This window comes from Fundulus heteroclitus, chromosome 11 (assembly GCF_011125445.2).
Source record: "Fundulus heteroclitus isolate FHET01 chromosome 11, MU-UCD_Fhet_4.1, whole genome shotgun sequence".
Lineage (NCBI taxonomy): Eukaryota > Metazoa > Chordata > Actinopteri > Cyprinodontiformes > Fundulidae > Fundulus > Fundulus heteroclitus.
The window spans coordinates 8,805,460-8,811,791 of NC_046371.1; positions in this window are offsets into that span (position 1 = coordinate 8,805,460).

A 6,332-nucleotide genomic window follows, 5' to 3' on the forward strand; every position below is an offset into this window, starting at 1 on the left:
TGTATGTCTCTTCCAGCTTTGTACATCTGGTGACTGAAATTTGGCCCTTTCTTCTTTGCAAAACAGCTCAAGCACTGACAAATTACATGGAAAGCGCTTATGAACAGCAGTTTTCAGATCTTATCACAGATTCTGGATTGGGTTTAGGTCTGGACATTGACTGGGCCATTCTAACACTTTAATATATTTTGTTTTAAACCATTTCATTGTAGCCCTGCCTTAATATTTAGGGTCGTTGTCCTGCTAAAAGGTGAACCTCCGCTCCATTCTCAAGTCTTTTGCAAACCCCAACAGGTTTTCCTCCAGGATTGCCGTGTATTTTGCTCCATCCATTTTCCCTGACCATCTTCCTTGTCCCTGTTGTAGAGAAGTACCCCTTAGAACATGATGCTGCCACAACCAAATTTGAGAAGGGGGATGATGTGTGCAGAGAGGTGTGCAGTTGTTAGTTCTCCGATACACATAGCTGACCAAAGCACCTTCTTCCACATGTTTTCTATCTCCCCAACATGGCTTCTGGCAAACTGCAATCGGGAATTATTATGTTTTTCTTTTAAAGGCTTTGCTCTTTGCCACTTTTCCATGAAGACCACATTGATGCAGTGCACATACAATAGTTGTCCTGCGGACAGATTCCCCCACCTGAGCTGTGGATCTCTGCAGTTCCTTTAGAGTCACCATGGGCGTCTTGGCTGCATCTCTGATCAGAGCTCTCTTTGTTAGGCCTGTAAGTTTAGGTGGACGGCCTTGTCTTGCTGAGTTTGCAGTTGTGCTGTACTCTTTTCATTTCCAAATGATGGATTGAACAGGGTTCTGTGAAATGATCAAAGTTTGGGAAATCTTTTTATATCCTCAGCCTGCTTTAAACTTCTCCAGAACTTTATCCCTGATCTGTGAAGTGTTTCTTGGACTTCATGATGCTGTTTGCTCCCCAATATTCTTTTAACCAACCTCTGAGGCCATCACAGAGCAGCTGGATTTATATTGGGATAAGATTACACACAGGTGGACTCTATTCAGTCATTGGCAATCATTCAGGCAACTTGAAAAAAAAAAACACACAGCTGAATACATTTGAACACTGCACTGTTCATGGTTTTTTTATTTGTAAAAAATGGTTTTAAATCCATGTATTATTTCCTTTCTAACTTCACACCACTGTGTATTGGTATTTCACATAAAAGTCCAATAAAATATATTTGTTTGTGTTGTAATGTGGACATACAACCAATAAGTTCAAGGAGTATGAATACTTTAGCAAGACACTATATATATAGCCGGAGGTCATGAGACAGGTTTCGGTTGGCGTTCAGATTCAGAATCAGTTATACTTTAATAATCCCAGAGGGAAATTGCTGTTTCAGTACAAGCGCCATCACATATATACATCACATACATTACATCAGTTGGTGGTCTATGTGGAAATGTGGAAGTAGGCTTGAAAGTTCTTAATGTCTCATGCCAGGTGGTAGCCAACTCCTCACAACAGCCACTTCACCGAAAAAATATTTCAAACAGGCCCATAATAATTTAATATAAGATAACTAAGAAACTTAGAAATCACCATTCTCAGGATTTCATCCCGATGCAGATCCCGAGAGTCAGAACTGAACTGAGAAAAAAGGCTTTTAAATACTCTGCCCCATCGACTTGGAATGATGCACAAAAGGACTTGAAATTGATAACTCTTTTCTCTGGCAGAATTCAGATCTTTTATAAATGACAGAGTACAAAGCATGATTACATTTTGTGACTGCACTTTGTAAACTGATACTTTTACTGTGTGTGATGTATTCAAATGTGTATTTGAGCTGCCGTCTTGGCCAGGTCACTCAAGTTTTTTTACCTGGTTAAATAAAGGAATTTGTCTTTCAAGTTTCTGAGTTGGTGCCTCATGCATCATTGGCTAAATCTATAAATATGGAACAGAAGAATGTGGGGTTGTTTGTCAGGTGAAACTGATGTCCCTACACGTGTCTCCTGCTCAGAATGCTTTTAAAAGACATTTTTCCACTGTTGTTCTCTGCTCTCACACAGTTCAGCTGTTCTCACATTCCCATCTCTTTATAACTACACAGACTCCCTTGTCAGTAGATGCAGACCTCACAGAGCTGCCAGATTCATTGTGGGCTGCTCACAAATATGATGTTGGTCTTATTACAGATTGTTAACCTGTTGTAATTACTACAAAATATAATTACAGACAGTGCAACAAAAAAAAAAACAATATCCACTGAAAAAGGAAGATTTGAAGGGAATGTGCTCCATTTTTTATTCCCTCCTCAAAGCTGGGGTTATTGTACCATGTCCAAATTCACCTGTGAGAACACCGTTGTTCCCTGTGAAAAAGATTAGACCCCTGGAGTCCCTGACGAATGGAGATGTGTCATGGACATCCAGGCTGTCAATCGTTCAGTTGTGCCCCGTGCACCATCAGTTCCAAACTCCTCTACAATTTTTGTTGCAGGTTCCTGATGGTGCTGATAAAATTACATGGACTCCTGATGCAGAACTGCCTTCTCTGCTCTGAAAGCAGCCTTGACCTCCGCTTGCTTTACCAAACTCTGACAAACAATTTATTCAATAGTGGATGAAAAATCTGGTTTCATGTCGTTTGTTTTGTTGCTGTCTCATAGTGACAAATTATGAACTATGCCAGTGTTGGCTAAAAATCCCTGACAATTCTTGTTCCACATTCTGTTTTCAATCATCCTCCTGGAACAAAGGACTTTATCATTTATCAGCAGCAAGGTGGCTCAGATATTCTTAAGTTTTATTGGACATGCCTAAAATCACTGTAAAACGATGCCCTACTTTAAACCCTGCCTCACTTTTGCCTACAAAGGAGGATGGCAAAAGTCATGACTGCGCAGCTGTCTTAAATGTTGTTTGTACCCCTCGTCCTGACTTACAAGACCTCCCTTTGTCTAACGCCGATCTCACCTTATATGTTCACAGCTCCTCCTGTTCTACTGCAGGTTTGAATCGAGTCAGATTTGCTGTGTGTTCTGACTAAGGGGTTTTGCGCTCACCTCATACTTAGCCCCGTTTCCATTGCCGCTCAAAAGCCTGGGGCTTTGCCAATTACTGGTAGTATTTCCATACACATTCATCTGACTAATTTCACTTTCCCTGCGCTTTACTTTCCCAGAGCTTTGGTCCCCCGCCCGACCCAGTATTTGTCTTCTCTCTCTGGGTTTGTTAAGGGGGTGAGGTTGTGTGCAGTAAGAAAACTGTCCGATACTATGGTGAGAAGAAGCATTAAGGGGATAAGGAATTTACAAATCTATCAATTTTATAACTGTAACTTATCACAAAAAGTTATTTGAAGATAATTTTATGCGAGAATGTACACCTCCAAACTTCATCTATGCAGTTGGTTCATCAGGATTATGAGCCAATGTTAATTCTGCTCGGACTTGTTGAGCGACCGAGGCCCACTGACAGGCAAGCCTGACCAGGGTGACTGCAATGTTACGGCCACTGCTGCGTTATTACTCTGCCAGAACCTCTGGGATTTTACAGAGACTGTATCATGTTCTTCACAGCTGAAAAGTCAATGTTAAACATTTACTAAGTTAGTGGATATATCTCCGCATAACAGAAATCAAATGTGAAAATCTTGGCTGGATGTTTTCTGCATTTTGTGTTAATTCTAAACTGTTTTGCTACTCTGTGTGTGTGTGTTCTTTTTGCGTGCGTGGAGCAGGCTTGCTTGCCGTGGCAGAGAAAGAGGAGGTGGAGAGACCTGTTAATGGCTTATAGCCTTTAACAAGGTGATGTTATTTTTTTTTACCTCAGCTGGAAGACTCAGCTGCTGCAGGAGGAACTCACAGATTGCTTTTCGGCATCCTCCTCTTGCAAAGACAAGGTTATCTCTCATACTTCGAGCTTGTGTATCCAGAATGGTCTCCCTCATCATCCTATTTTCACTGGACAGCTGAATCATCTCATCGGTGAGCTTGTTAGAAAGAAATCTTTTCATTCCAATGAAATTTGTCTCCATTCCTTAGGGAGCAGTGGGCACCTTTCACAGCGCCCGGAGAGCAATCTGTGGCTAAGGGTCTTGCTCAGGGACACACAGTGGTAGTCAGCAGGTATTGAACCGGGTACTTCTATCAACCTTCTCAGAGTGCAAGCGCGCTGCTCTAACCACTAGATCACCTCCACCCCCCCCACCCCCCATACGTCTTCTGTGTTTCAATCTCGGCTGTGAGGGAAGCTGGTTGTTCCTGGCTGAACTCCAGTGGCTCCCTCGGCGCTTGGAATTCCTTGTGTAGGACTTCTACCGATGCAAGACGAGCATCCAGGCAAGTTAGCTTCTTGTCTATGGATTCTAGGACATCAGCGTAACTTCTCTCTGGAGAAATAGTGGAACAGCGTTGGTTGAGCTTGAATGGGAGTGTGTTAACGATGGTGTGTTTGTGGTACTTTTCGGCTTCCCCATTACGATGCTGTCAAAACACTCATCCAAGTGGCACTCCAGGCTGGTTAACATGGCCACGTCCAGTGTGTTTTATTGGGAAATAGGACACAATTGTTAAAGTTTAACCATTACAATGTTTTACTTTAATTTATTGGATTGCTTTTACCTGAGTATATCTGATTGTTATTATTAGTATACTGCCATTTTTACTTAAGCACAGCTCTCGCGGGATCTAAGCCGCTCGTCTCTCTCAGGTTATATTGAAGGCTAGGGAGCGATCAACATCTATCACAATTAATTAAAGAAACCCCCACCACCATTTTATTTCCCTTTGGGATTATAAATTAATTTTAAAGTGAATTGAATCAACACATATCATATCCCCATTATACACTGTTATAGATAGTAAAAGAAAGATTTAAATACAATAGAGTCACATACATGGAATTTAAGATAATTCCTTTATTGTTCCACAATGGGGAAATTCTGGCACGACATGATGTAGAAGTGAAAAAACAAGCTAATCTACAGATAGTTCTAAAGCAGTTGGGGATGAGCTTAATAAGAAACACTAAGATAAATACCAGAGTAAATATTGCACAATTTATTGATAACATGGCAAAATAATTAAATATCCAATATTTAACTAGAAAAACACCAGCCTATTTGCAAAATGGTATGGAATATGCATGATAGAACAGTGGCATCTTGAAGTGTACCTTCGCATCTGAGAAACTGTGTAAAAAATCATGAACCCAAGCAGCCATCAGCATGTTGTAAACAGTTATTAAGTCTGTTGTGAGCAGCAGAAATTATAAAATCTAACAGCACTTTCTGCAGAAGTGTTACTTTGACCAATTATGATGCAGCTGTCTGTCACTGAAGGAACTTTCCAGCTCCGCAACAGTTCTATGCATGGAATGGGAGTAAATGTCATCAATTATCTTATATGCATAAGATAAAAAAAATAATCTTAATTTTCCTAAATTCAATCAGCCAGCTTCTGCTGATCTTGAGGTGTTGTTCACGAATGAGGGGAAGATGGAGCGGGAGATCGACAGGCGGATTGGTGCGGCGTCTGCTGTGAAGCGGGCGCTGTACCGATCCGTTGTGGTGAAGAGAGAGCTGAACCAAAAGGCGAAGCTCTCGATTTACCGGTCGATCTACGTTCCTATCCTCATCTATGGTCACGAGCTTTGGGTCATGATCGAAAGAACGAGATCCCGGATACAAGCGGCTGAAATTAGTTTTCTCCGTAGTGTGTCTGGGCTCTCCCTTAGAGATAGGGTGAGGAGCTCAGTTATCCGGGGAGGAATCAGAGTAGAGCCGCTGCTTCTCCACGTCGAGAGGAGCCAGTTGAGGTGGCTCGGGCATCTGGTCAGGATGCCTCCTGGACGCCTCCCTGGTGAGGTGTTCCGGGCACGTCCCACCGGGAGGAGGCCCAGGGGAAGACCCAGGACACGCTGGAGGGACCATGTTTTCTCTGCTGGCCTGGGAACGCCTTGGGATTCCCCCGGAGGAGCTGGCCCAAGTGGCTGGGGAGAGGGACGTCTGGGCCTCCCTACTGAAGCTGCTACCCCCGCAACCCGGCCCCAGATAAGAGGAAGACGATGGATGGATGGATGGATGGATGGATGGATGGATGGATGGATGGATCAGCCAGGTCACAAACTGTGTTTACATGACATTCTTTACAAGGCATCTCTGAATAGTCTTTAATTAGTTAAATGATAAAGATAAAGAATCCAAATAAGAGATGGAGAAGGCCAAGTCTGAAGTTAGATGCTTCACTGGTTGTAGGAGTTGTAGTGGATGGTGTAGTGGTTGTTCTTGGATCATTGCACAAATTAGTTGCACAACAGGTCGGCCCACTGGTGATTAAATCAAAAGACTGCATGAACGGTAA